Below are 14,142 nucleotides of genomic sequence, written 5' to 3' on the forward strand. Positions count from 1 at the left end.
GCATGGTGCAGTAGTACCAGCATGGTACAGTAGAACCAGCATGGTATCATGGTGCAGTACAACCAGCATGGTAGCATGGTGCAGTAGTACCAGCATGGTACAGTAGAACCAGCATGGTACAGTAGAACCAGCATGGTAGCATGGTGCAGTAGAACCAGCATGGTACAGTAGAACCAGCATGGTACAGTAGAACCAGCATGGTACAGTAGAACCAGCATGGTAGCATGGTGCAGTAGAACCAGCATGGTAGCATGGTGCAGTAGTACCAGCATGGTACAGTAGAACCAGCATGGTACAGTAGAACCAGCATGGTACAGTAGAACCAGCATGGTAGCATGGTGCAGTAGAACCAGCATGGTAGCATGGTACAGTAGAACCAGCATGGTAGCATGGTGCAGTAGAACCAGCATGGTAGCAAGGTACAGTAGAACCAGCATGGTAGCATGGTGCAGTAGTACCAGAATGGTGCAGTAGAACCAGCATGGTACAGTAGAACCAGCATGGTAGCATGGTGCAGTAGAACCAGCATGGTAGCATGGTGCAGTAGAACCAGCATGGTACAGTAGAACCAGCATGGTAGCATGGTGCAGTAGAACCAGCATGGTACAGTAGAACCAGCATGGTAGCATGGTGCAGTAGTACCAGCATGGTACAGTAGAACCAGCATGGTACAGTAGAACCAGCATGGTACAGTAGAACTAGCATGGTAGCATGGTGCAGTAGAGGTCATAACCCTGTGGAAAGCAGGTACAGTAGAGGTCATAACCCTGTGGAAAGCAGGTACAGTAGAGGTCATAACCCTGTGGAAAGCAGGTACAGTAGAGGTCATAACCCTGTGGAAAGCAGGTACAGTAGAGATCATAACCCCGTGGAAAGCAGGTACAGTAGAGGTCATAACCCCGTGGAAAGCAAGTACAGTAGAGGTCATAACCCTGTGGAAAGCAGGTACAGTAGAGGTCATAACCCCGTGGAAAGCAGGTACAGTAGAGGTCATAACCCTGTGGAAAGCAGGTACAGTAGAGGTCATAACCCCGTGGAAAGCAGGTACAGTAGAGGTCATAGCCCTGTGGAAAGCAGGTACAGTAGAGGTCATAACCCTGTGGAAAGCAGGTACAGTAGAGGTCATAACCCCGTGGAAAGCAGGTACAGTAGAGGTCATAACCCTGTGGAAAGCAGTTACAGTAGAGGTCATAACCCTGTGGAAAGCAGGTACAGTAGAGGTCATAACCCTGTGGAAAGCAGGTACAGTAGAGGTCATAACCCCGTGGAAAGCAGGTACAGTAGAGATCATAACCCTGTGGAAAGCAGGTACAGTAGAGGTCATAACCCCGTGGAAAGCAGGTACAGTAGAGGTCATAACCCCGTGGAAAGCAGGTACAGTAGAGGTCATAACCCTGTGGAAAGCAGGTACAGTAGAGGTCATAGCCCTGTGGAAAGCAGGTACAGTAGAGGTCATAACCCTGTGGAAAGCAGGTACAGTAGAGGTCATAACCCTGTGTAAAGCAGGTACAGTAGAGGTCATAACCCTGTGGAAAGCAGGTACAGTAGAGGTCATAACCCTGTGGAAAGCAGGTAGAGGTCATAACTCTGTGGAAAGCAGGTACAGTAGAGGTCATAACCCCGTGGAAAGCAGGTACAGTAGAGGTCATAACCCCGTGGAAAGCAGGTACAGTAGAGGTCATAACCCCGTGGAAAGCAGGTACAGTAGAGGTCATAACCCTGTGGAAAGCAGGTACAGTAGAGGTCATAACCCTGTGGAAAGCAGGTACAGTAGAGGTCATAACCCCGTGGAAAGCAGGTACAGTAGAGGTCATAACCCTGTGGAAAGCAGGTACAGTAGAGATCATAACCCCGTGGAAAGCAGGTACAGTAGAGGTCATAACCCTGTGGAAAGCAGGTACAGTAGAGGTCATAACCCCGTGGAAAGCAGGTACAGTAGAGGTCATAACCCCGTGGAAAGCAGGTACAGTAGAGGTCATAACCCTGTGGAAAGCAGGTACAGTAGAGGTCATAACCCTGTGGAAAGCAGGTACAGTAGAGGTCATAACCCCGTGGAAAGCAGGTACAGTAGAGGTCATAACCCCGTGGAAAGCAGGTACAGTAGAGGTCATAACCCCGTGGAAAGCAGGTACAGTAGAGGTCATAACCCTGTGGAAAGCAGGTACAGTAGAGGTAATAACCCCGTGGAAAGCAGGTACAGTAGAGGTCATAACCCTGTGGAAAGCAGGTACAGTAGAGGTCATAACCCCGTGGAAAGCAGGTACAGTAGAGGTCATAACCCTGTGGAAAGCAGGTACAGTAGAGGTCATAACCCCGTGGAAAGCAGGTACAGTAGAGGTCATAAGCCCGTGGAAAGCAGGTACAGTAGAGGTCATAACCCTGTGGAAAGCAGGTACAGTAGAGGTCATAACCCCGTGGAAAGCAGGTACAGTAGAGGTCATAACCCTGTGGAAAGCAGGTACAGTAGAGGTCATAACTCTGTGGAAAGCAGGTACAGTAGAGGTCATAACCCTGTGGAAAGCAGGTACAGTAGAGGTCATAACCCTGTGGAAAGCAGGTACAGTAGAGGTCATAACTCTGTGGAAAGCAGGTACAGTAGAGGTCATAACCCTGTGGAAAGCAGGTACAGTAGAGGTCATAACCCCGTGGAAAGCAGGTACAGTAGAGGTCATAACCCCGTGGAAAGCAGGTACAGTAGAGGTCATAACCCTGTGGAAAGCAGGTACAGTAGAGGTCATAACCCCGTGGACAGCAGGTACAGTAGAGGTCATAACCCTGTGGAAAGCAGGTACAGTAGAGGTCATAACCCCGTGGAAAGCAGGTACAGTAGAGGTCATAAGCCCGTGGAAAGCAGGTACAGTAGAGGTCATAACCCTGTGGAAAGCAGGTACAGTAGAGGTCATAACCCCGTGGAAAGCAGGTACAGTAGAGGTCATAACCCTGTGGAAAGCAGGTACAGTAGAGGTCATAACTCTGTGGAAAGCAGGTACAGTAGAGGTCATAACCCTGTGGAAAGCAGGTACAGTAGAGGTCATAACCCTGTGGAAAGCAGGTACAGTAGAGGTCATAACCCCGTGGAAAGCAGGTACAGTAGAGGTCATAACCCCGTGGAAAGCAGGTACAGACAGTCCACAACGTGATAAAAGCTCCATTCCGCCCTCTGATGGACCAGGAATGTATTGCTAAAGGTTCAACCAACATCCATTCCCACAACACAACCGGGTCAAATACCTAAATCCAGTCCCACATTGGAGTTCAGCCTAGTCGGGGTGTAGTTTCTGGGGATGCTGTTCCGGGTCACCTGGGTGAGGGGCACCTGCAGGGTGAGGGGCACCTGCAGGGTGATGTCCACCGAGGCAGTCTTCTGGCGGACCAGAGCATTGGTCGGGTGGAGGAACTGGGCGTACGATACCGTCTGGGGAGGTCAATCAATCAATCAATCAATAAGTCATACAGGAGATGGATGTTCAACGCCACGAGGGGAGCAGGAAGAAAACAAGTGATACGGACAACAATACACAGTCTAGCGTAGCACAGTAAAACAGCACAGTGTGAAACAGCATGGTGCAGTATAGTTCCTAACCCTGTGGACTGATATTGGGGCGGCAGGTAGCCTAGTGGTTAGAGTGTTGGATTTGTAACCGAAAGGTAGCAAGATCAAATCCCTGAGCTGACAAGCTAAAAACCTATAATTCTGCTCCTGAACCCACTGTTAACCCACTGTTTTTTGCTCAACTGACTTGCCTAGTTAAATAAAAGATAATTTAATAAAAAAAGTAATTGTAATTGCTAAAATATACTTAAAGTACAAGTATAAATCATTTTAACTTCCCCATATTAAGCAAACCAGACGGCCACTTTTTCCATTTAAAAAAATATGTATTTACAGATCGCCAAGGCCACAGGGTTATCTCAGACATAATTGACAAACAAAGGATGTGTTTAGTGAGTCCTCCAGATCAGAGGCAGTAGGGATGACCAGGGATGTTCTCTGTTTAGTGAGTCCTCCAGATCAGAGGCAGTAGGGATGACCAGAGATGTTCTCTGTTTAGTGAGTCCTCCAGATCAGAGGCAGTAGGGATGACCAGGGATGTTCTCTGTTTAGTGAGTCCTCCAGATCAGAGGCAGTAGGGATGACCAGGGATGTTCTCTGTTTAGTGAGTCCTCCAGATCAGAGGCTGTAGAGATGACCAGGGATATTCTCTGTTTAGTGAGTCCTCCAGATCAGAGGCAGTAGGGACGACCAGGGATGTTCTCTGTTTAGTGAGTCCTCCAGATCAGAGGCAATAGGGACGACCAGAGATGTTCTCTGTTTAGTGAGTCCTCCAGATAAGAGGCAGTAGGGACGACCAGGGATGTTCTCTGTTTAGTGAGTCCTCCAGATCAGAGGCAGTAGGGACGACCAGGGATGTTCTCTGTTTAGTGAGTCTCCCAGATCAGAGGCAGTAGGGACGACCAGGGATGTTCTCTGTTTAGTGAGTCCACCAGATCAGAGGCAGTAGGGATGTTCTCTGTTTAGTGAGTCCTCCAGATCAGAGGCAGTAGGGATGACCAGGGATGTTCTCTGTTTAGTGAGTCCTCCAGATCAGAGGCAGTAGGGACGACCAGGGAGGTTCTCTGTTTAGTGAGTCTGCCAGATCAGAGGCAGTAGGGATGACCAGGGATGTTCTCTGTTTAGTGAGTCCTCCAGATCAGAGGCAGTAGGGATGACCAGGGAGGTTCTCTGTTTAGTGAGTCTGCCAGATCAGAGGCTGTAGGGACGACCAGGGATGTTCTCTGTTTAGTGAGTCCACCAGATCAGAGGCAGTAGGGACGACCAGAGATGTTCTCTGTTTAGTGAGTCCACCAGATCAGAGGCAGTAGGGATGACCAGGGATGTTCTCTGTTTAGTGAGTCCTCCAGATCAGAGGCAGTAGGGATGACCAGGGATGTTCTCTGTTTAGTGAGTCCTCCAGATCAGAGGCAGTAGGGACGACCAGGGATGTTGTCTGTTTAGTGAGTCCTCCAGATCAGAGGCAGTAGGGATGACCAGGGATGTTCTCTGTTTAGTGAGTCCTCCAGATCAGAGGCAGTAGGGAGGACCAGGGATGTTCTCTGTTTAGTGAGTCTGCCAGATCAGAGGCAGTAGGGATGACCAGGGATGTTCTCTGTTTAGTGAGTCTGCCAGATCAGAGGCAGTAGGGATGACCAGGGAGGTTCTCTGTTTAGTGAGTCTGCCAGATCAGAGGCAGTAGGGATGACCAGGGAGGTTCTCTGTTTAGTGAGTCTGCCAGATCAGAGGCAGTAGGGATGACCAGGGAGGTTCTCTGTTTAGTGAGTCTGCCAGATCAGAGGCAGTAGGGATGACCAGGGAGGTTCTCTGTTTAGTGAGTCCTCCAGATCAGAGGCAGTAGGGACGACCAGGGATGTTCTCTTTTTAGTGAGTCCACCAGATCAGAGGCAGTAGGGATGACCAGGGAGGTTCTCTTGATAAGTGCGTAAATTAGACCATTTTCTTGACCTGCTAAGCATTCAAAATGTAACGAGTACTTTAGGGTTGTCTTTAGGAATGTAGTGAAGTAAAAATATAAATAGTTAAGTACAGATACCCCCCAAAAAACAACTTAAGTAGTACTTTCAAGTATTTTTACTTGATGAATATTTTTACACTCCCTCCTGTGTCTGTTTTGGGGGATATAATCTAAGACATCTCTAGTTTTGGGGGCCCTCCCCCCCCTGGAATATAATCTAAGACATCTCTAGTTTTGGGGGCCCTCCCCCAGCCTGGAATACATGATCTAAGACATCTCTAGTTTTGGGGACCCTCCCCCCCTGGAATATAATCTAAAACATCTCTAGTTTTGGTGGCACCCCCTGGAATATAATCTAAGACATCTCTAGTTTTGGGGGCACCCCCCCCCCCCCCCCTGGAATATAATCTAAAACATCTCTAGTTTTGGTGGCACCCCCTGGAATATAATCTAATGTAAATGTAGAATTTACCTTGCCGTAGGGTTCCTGTTCAAACCCCTCCAGGCCTGGCAGCATCTCCAGAGTGGTAGAGATGTTCCCGGATGAATGTCTACGTCTGTCCAATTTGGGGTCACTGAAAAGAGGGAGAGGAAGTGGGAGCGAGAGAGAGAGAGAGAGAGAGAGAGAGAGAAGTGGGAGCGAAAGAGAGAGAGAGATGATTATGATTTTAGAGCTTCAGAGTCTCATCAACCCCATGCCATTTAACAGTAAGTAAAAGGAGAGGAGAGCTCCACAAGAGAGATAGTTCCAGACACAGCAGAGAGACAGAGAGATAGTTCCAGACACAGGAGAGAGACAGAGAGATAGTTCCAGACACAGCAGAGAGACAGAGAGATAGTTCCAGACACAGGAGAGAGACAGAGATAGTTCCAGACACAGGAGAGAGACAGAGAGATAGTTCCAGACACAGCAGAGAGACAGAGAGATAGTTCCAGACACAGGAGAGAGACAGAGAGATAGTTCCAGACACAGGAGAGAGACAGAGATAGTTCCAGACACAGCAGAGAGACAGAGAGATAGTTCCAGACACAGGAGAGAGACAGAGATAGTTCCAGACACAGGAGAGAGACAGGGAGATAGTTCCAGACACAGGAGAGAGACAGAGATAGTTCCAGACACAGGAGAGAGACAGAGAGATAGTTCCAGACACAGCAGAGAGACAGAGAGATAGTTCCAGACACGGGAGAGAGACAGAGGGATAGTTCCAGACACAGGAGAGAGACAGAGAGATAGTTCCAGACACAGGAGAGAGACAGAGAGATAGTTCCAGACACAGGAGAGAGACAGAGAGATAGTTCCAGACACAGGAGAGAGACAGAGAGATAGTTCCAGACACAGGAGAGAGACAGAGAGATAGTTCCACACACAGGAGAGAGACAGAGAGATAGTTCCACACACAGGAGAGAGACAGAGAGATAGTTCCAGACACAGGAGAGATACAGAGAGATAGTTCCAGACACAGGAGAGAGACAGAGAGATAGTTACAGACACAGGAGAGAGACAGAGAGATAGTTCCAGACACAGCAGAGAGACAAGACAGAGAGATAGTTCCAGACACAGGAGAGAGACAGAGATAGTTCCAGACACAGCAGAGAGACAGAGAGATAGTTCCAGACACAGGAGAGAGACAGAGAGAGATAGTTCCAGACACAGGAGGGAGTGTATGGTTGTTAAATTACGTTTGGAGTTATGACAGCCTGAACCATGTCTGTAGATTGTGAAGCACTTAGAAGTTGTTCCATGTAGCTCAGTTGGTAGAGCATGGCACTTACAACGCCAGGGTTGTCGGTTCGATTCCCACAGGGTACCAGTATGAAGATGTATTCACTCACTACTGAAAGCTAAACGACTAAACGTGGAGAGGTTTTAGACTAGTCAGCATCCAAAATGCAGCCCTTTGTCCTATGTCTGCCTCCCTCGTCCCCTAATTACTGTCTGGGAGTCTATGTCTGCCTCATCTCCTAAACACCATGTCCTCTCTCCTCTCCTAAACACCATGTCCTCTCTCCTCTCCTATAAACACCATGTCCTCTCTCCTCTCCTAAACACCATGTCCTCTCTCCTCTCGCCACTCCCAAACAACATGTCCTCTCTCCTCTCCTAAACACCATGTCCTCTCTCCTCTCCTAAACACCATGTCCTCTCTCCTCTCCTAAACACCATGTCCTCTCTCCCCTCCTAAACACCATGTCCTCTCTCCCCTCCTAAACACCATGTCCTCTCTCCCCTCCTAAACACCATGTCCTCTCTCCTCTCCTAAACACCATGTCCTCTCTCCTCTCCTAAACGCCATGTCCTCTCTCCTCTCTCCTCTCCTAAACACCATGTCCTCTCTCTCTCCTCTCCCAAACACAATGTCCTCTCTCCTCTCTCCCCTCCTAAACACCATGTCCTCTCTCCTCTCCTAAACACCATGTCCTCTCTCCTCTCCTAAACACCATGTCCTCTCTCCTCTCCTAAACACCATGTCCTCTCTCCTCTCTCCTCTCCCAAGCACAATGTCCTCTCTCCCCTCCTAAACACCATGTCCTCTCTCCCCTCCTAAACACCATGTCCTCTCTCCTCTCCCAAACACAATGTCCTCTCTCCTCTCTCCCCTCCTAAACACCATGTCCTCTCTCCTCTCTCCCCTCCTAAACACCATGTCCTCTCTCCTCTCTCCTCTCCTAAACACCATGTCCTCTCTCCTCTCTCCCCTCCTAAACACCATGTCCTCTCTCCCCTCCTAAACACCATGTCCTCTCTCCCCTCCTAAACACCATGTCCTCTCTCCTCTCTCCTCTCCTAAACATCATGTCCTCTCTCCTCTCTCCCCTCCTAAACACCATGTCCTCTCTCCTCTCCTAAACACCATGTCCTCTCTCCTTTCCTAAACACCATGTCCTCTCTCCTTTCCCAAACACAATGTCCTCTCTCCTCTCTCCCCTCCTAAACACCATGTCCTCTCTCCTCTCCTAAACACCATGTCCTCTCTCCTCTCTCCTCTCCTAAACACCATGTCCTCTCTTTATACTACAAAGACAAAGCGAGAGAGAAAAATCAAGATGCAGTTTTGTGCTGGAGTGTGTGTGTGTGAGTGTGTGTGAGTGTCTTTGTGCGCGTGTGTGTGTGCTTGTGCTCTTCTGTGTGTGTGTGCTTGCCTGTGTGTGTGTGTCTGTCTGTCTGTGATGATGTCAGTGAGAGGTGAAGGCCCTAAAATCAGAGTTCGTTCTCTAGAACACTAATCAGATGGAGCCTGAGAAACATGTGGGGGGGGGGGGGACTAATTCTAACTGATTCCTTCTCTCTGTGTTTCTCCTGTGTTGTTTCTCCTTGTTATTTATATCATAGCAAAGTCAGTGTATCAGGATGCAGCAATTAAAGAGGACAGGGATGTGGAGCGGGTGAGAGGACTGAGGGTGCCTCACACAGAGGGTTAGAAAGGGTGAGGACTGAGAAGGTTGAGGACGAGGGTGCCTCACACAGAGGGTTAGAAAGGGTGAGGACTGATAAGGTTGAGGACGAGGGTGCCTCACACAGAGGGTTAGAAAGGGTGAGGACTGAGAAGGTTGAGGACGAGGGTGCCTCACACAGAGGGTTAGGAAGGGTGAGGACTGAGAAGGTTGAAGATGAGGGAGCCTCACACAGAGGGTTAGAAAGGGTGAGGACTGAGAAGGTTGAGGACGAGGGTGCCTCACACAGAGGGTTAGAAAGGGTGAGGACTGAGAAGGTTGAGGACGAGGGTGCCTCACACAGAGGGTTAGGAAGGGTGAGGACTGAGAAGGTTGAAGATGAGGGAGCCTCACACAGAGGGTTAGAAAGGGTGAGGACTGAGAAGGTTGAGGACGAGGGTCCAGGGAAAGAGCCTAGCTAACTCCTCTGTATGAGAGAACGTGGGAAAGGGTTACACATATGGCTGTTGCGGTGACCGTATTACCGCCACACCGGCGGTCACGAGTCATGAAGAAAGTCAAATTCCACGTGACCATTTAGTCACGATAATTAGGCTTCTCCAAGCTCTGATGCTGCTGATGGTCATTAGTAGTCTACCAAACTTGCTTAATTAACTGCCCGGTACTCAGCACTCTATTGTCCCTCTGTAATTGAAAATCTAAATCAAACACTTCACGAGAAACCAGGAGCTCATGTTGTGCAACATTTCCATCGGCTATGTGAGAAAACAGAGTGATGGCCTCTACTAAAAAGAAGTGGATCCCATCGGCTTTCTATAGGCTAGGCCTACTGTCACGTTCTGAACTTCATTTCCTTTGTTTTGTCTTTATTTAGTATGGTCAGGGCGTGAGTTGGGGTGGGCAGTCTGTGTGTGTTTTTATATGTTGGGGTTTTGAGTTCAGCCTAGTATGGTTCTCAGAGGCACGTGTCGTTAGTTGTCTCTGATTGAGAATCATACTTAGGTAGCCTGGGTTTCACTTTTGGTTTGTGGGTGTTTGTTTTTGACGCTCGTGGTTGTATTAATTTGGGATCTATCGCATCCCACAACTGTCCCAGACTATGTTTGGAATATTTATTTCTCACACAGAATAGAAACTTGAAAAAAGGTTGACTTTTGTACTATGGGTGAAAAGTAGATTGACGTAGGCATGTGCTTTTCCTGTTCGTTAGGCCACCTCATCTTGTTGAGTAGTTCCAATATCTTCAGTATGCACCTTCGGAATTGGATGAGGACGCACGCAGTTGCGTCCCTGATGTGTCTGTCTTCACTTGTAGCCTGTGAGAAAAACCTGATCACGTGATGGAGAACCATGTGAGTGAGAGGTGCTACAGAGTGCGCAGCCCTCAGGGAAAAGGGCCCAACGCAGCCCTCAGGGAAAAGGGCCCAACGCAGCCCTCAGGGAAAAGGGCCCAACGCAGCCCTCAGGGAAAAGGGCCCAACGCAGCCCTCAGGGAAAAGGGCCCAACGCAGCCCTCAGGGAAAAGGGCCCAACGCAACCCTCAGGGAAAAGGGCCCAACGCAGCCCTCAGGGAAAAGGGCCCAACGCAGCCCTCAGGGAAAAGGGCCCAACGCAGCCCTCAGGGAAAAGGGCCCAACGCAGCCCTCAGGGAAAAGGGCCCAACGCAGCCCTCAGGGAAACGGGCCCAACGCAGCCCTCAGGGAAAAGGGCCCAACGCAGCACTCAGGGAAAAGGGCCCAACGCAGCCCTCAGGGAAAAGGGCCCAACGCAGCCCTCAGGGAAACGGGCCCAACGCAGCCCTCAGGGAAAAGGGCCCAACGACCACTGGCTGCAAAAGGCATTCATTTTTTTAGGGGGCATTACGGCCACACAAAGGGGATGTATTTGTTTTAGGGGGCATTACGGCCACACAAAGGGGGTGCCACCGTGAAATTCTAGGCATTATCAAGTGCTTGTCAAATTGTGAATGAGAGACTGATGAAGTGTGTACAGCCTGCGCAAAAAACTAAGCAGAGCTCGTGCCTTTCAAGCAAACTTTTTCAAATCATCATTAGTCGCATCATGCAGCCTCAAAACATAGAGCCCAACGTTTGTATCACAACTAATGTTACATTAATAACTCTAAATGTGTCATGTAGCAGTAGGACGTGTTGTCGTGTCGTGTCCCTTGTATATATCGTTTGTTTTCGTTTTTTTTTCTTCACATATCTTTAAAACTTTTTGCTGAACCTCAACTTCTTCTAAATACTCTCCTGCAACCCGCCTCACCCAACGTAGCTATTTTTCCTAAAGTATTTATATTTACTTCGGATCTGGAACCCCTCAACTGAAGCTAGCCAACTAACTACCAGCTTCAGCAAAACATTGCTAGCGGTCTTCAGCTAACCTTTAGCTCGGAAAGCTCTCGCCAGTTCGAACAACGCGACTCTAACCAGAGCATAACGGACCTATTTATTATTTTATTTTTATTTTTCATCCCCGGATTCCCATCGCAAACGGAACATTTTGAGCTCCTGGGCTACAATATCCAGACCCACGACCGGTCCATCGATGTCACCGCATGAAGAGGAATAAACAGACTCCCCCCATCGCGACGTCCCCAAAGGCTAACTCTCTAGCCCTTGCTATCTCCTTGCTTGCAAATTCGGCCTGCTAACTGCTAGCTTGTTTAGCCCGGTCCGCTAACTGCTACCGTGTTTAGCACCGTCTACTAACTGTTAGCTTGTTAGCACAGGCCTGCTAACCGTCTGAATCGCCGCGTCCCAAACACTCACTGAACCCATATTTACTTTCTATCCCTTTTCGATTTTTAATTTGTTTATACCTTCCGGTAACCTGCCTCACCCAATGTGATACGGAACCGCTATTATCTTTACATTTTTAGAACACACTCAAGAACCTCCAGAAGCTAACCAGCTAACTGGCTACAAGCTATTTAGTCATTGTTAGTTTTCTAACCTGGATAACACTCGCCAGTCCAGCTTCCCTGCCCCATCCACCGCTGCCCCTTGGACACTGATCACTTGGCTACATAGCTGATGCATGCTGGACTGTCCATTAATCACGGTAATCCATTCTGCTTGTTTATGTTTTATCTGTCGGCCCCAGCCGCACTTAGGCTCTGTGTGTAGTTAATCCGACCCTCTCTGCCTAATCAATCGTCATTCTACCTGCTGTTGTTGTGCTAGCTGATTAGCTGTTGTTGTCTCACCTACTGTTTTAGCTAGCTCTCCCAATTCAACACCTGTGATTACTGTATGCCTCGCTGTATGTCTCTCTCAAATGTAAATATGCCTTGTATACTGTTGTGCAGGTTAGTTATCATTGTTTTAGTTTACAATGGAGCCCCTAGTTCCACTCTTTATACCCCTGATACCTCCTTTGTCCCACCCCCCACACATGCGGTGACCTCACCCATTACAACCAGCATGTCCCGAGATACAACCTCTCTCATCATCACCCAGTGCCTGGGCTTACCTCCGCTGTACCCGCACCCCACCATACCCCTGTTTGCGCATTATGCCCTGAATATATTCTACCATGCCCAGAAACCTGCTCCTCTTATTCTCTGTCCCCAACGCCCTAGGCGACCAGTTTTGATAGCCTTCAGCCGCACCCTCATACTACTCCTTCTCTGTTCCGCGGGTGATGTGGAGGTAAACCCAGGCCCTGCATGTCCCCAGGCACCCTCATTTGTTGACTTCTGTGATCGAAAAAGCCTTGGTTTCATGCATATCAACATCAGAAGCCTCCTCCCTAAGTTTGTCTTACTCACTGCTCTAGCACACTCTGCTAACCCTGATGTCCTTGCCGTGTCTGAATCCTGGCTCAGGAAGGCCACCAAAAATTCTGAGATTTCCATACCCAACTATAACATCTTCCGTCAAGATAGAACTGCCAAAGGGGGAGGAGTTGCAGTCTACTGCAGAGATAGCCTGCAAAGTAATGTCATACTTTCCAGGTCCATACCCAAACAGTTCGAACTACTAATTTTGAAAATTACTCTCTCCAGAAATAAGTCTCTCACTGTTGCCGCCTGCTACCGACCCCCCTCAGCTCCCAGCTGTGCCCTGGACACCATTTGTGAATTGATCGCCCCCCATCTAGCTTCAGAGTTTGTTCTGTTAGGTGACCTAAACTGGGATATGCTTAACACCCCGGCAGTCCTACAATCTAAGCTAGATGCCCTCAATCTCACTCAAATCATCAAGGAACCCACCAGGTACAACCCTAACTCTGTAAACAAGGGCACCCTCATTGACGTCATCCTGACCAACTGGCCCTCCAAATACACCTCCGCTGTCTTCAACCAGGATCTCAGCGATCACTGCCTCATTGCCTGTATCCGCTACGGAGCCGCAGTCAAACGACCACCCCTCATCACTGTCAAACGCTCCCTAAAACACTTCTGTGAGCAGGCCTTTCTAATCGACCTGGCCCGGGTATCCTGGAAGGACATTGACCTCATCCCGTCAGTTGAGGATGCCTGGTCTTTCTTTAAAAGTAACTTCCTCACCATTTTAGATAAGCATGCTCCGTTCAAAAAATGCAGAACTAAGAACAGATATAGCCCCTGGTTCACTCCAGACCTGACTGCCCTCGACCAGCACAAAAACATCCTGTGGCGGACTGCACTAACATCGAATAGTCCCCGCGATATGCAACTGTTCAGGGAAGTCAGGAACCAATACACACAGTCAGTCAGGAAAGCTAAAGCCAACTTCTTCAGGCAGAAGTTTGCATCCTGTAGCTCCAACTCCAAAAAGTTCTGGGACACTGTGAAGTCCATGGAGAACAAGAGCACCTCCTCCCAGCTGCCCACTGCACTGAGGCTAGGTAACACGGTCACCACCGATAAATCCATGATTATCGAAAACTTCAACAAGCATTTCTCAACGGCTGGCCATGCCTTCCGCCTGGCTACTCCAACCTCGGCCAACAGCTCCCCCCCCCCTCGCAGCTACTCGCCCAAGCCTCTCCAGGTTCTCCTTTACCCAAATCCAGATAGCAGATGTTCTGAAAGAGCTGCAAAACCTGGACCCGTACAAATCAGCTGGGCTTGACAATCTGGACCCTCTATTCCTGAAACTATCCGCCGCCATTGTCGCAACCCCTATTACCAGCCTGTTCAACCTCTCTTTCATATCGTCTGAGATCCCCAAGGATTGGAAAGCTGCCGCAGTCATCCCCCTCTTCAAAGGGGGCGACACCCTGGACCCAAACTGTTACAGACCTATAT

The 14,142-nt window shown here is 49.0% G+C and overlaps 1 pseudogene; it reads right to left on the reverse strand.

Moving 5' to 3' along the window:
• LOC139369001 (CDK5 and ABL1 enzyme substrate 2-like) overlaps positions 1 to 14,142 on the reverse strand; it is an 83,057-nt pseudogene that overhangs the window by 21,815 nt on the left and 47,100 nt on the right.

The sequence above is a fragment of the Oncorhynchus clarkii genome, chromosome 16 (assembly GCF_045791955.1).
Source record: "Oncorhynchus clarkii lewisi isolate Uvic-CL-2024 chromosome 16, UVic_Ocla_1.0, whole genome shotgun sequence".
Classification (NCBI taxonomy): domain Eukaryota; kingdom Metazoa; phylum Chordata; class Actinopteri; order Salmoniformes; family Salmonidae; genus Oncorhynchus; species Oncorhynchus clarkii.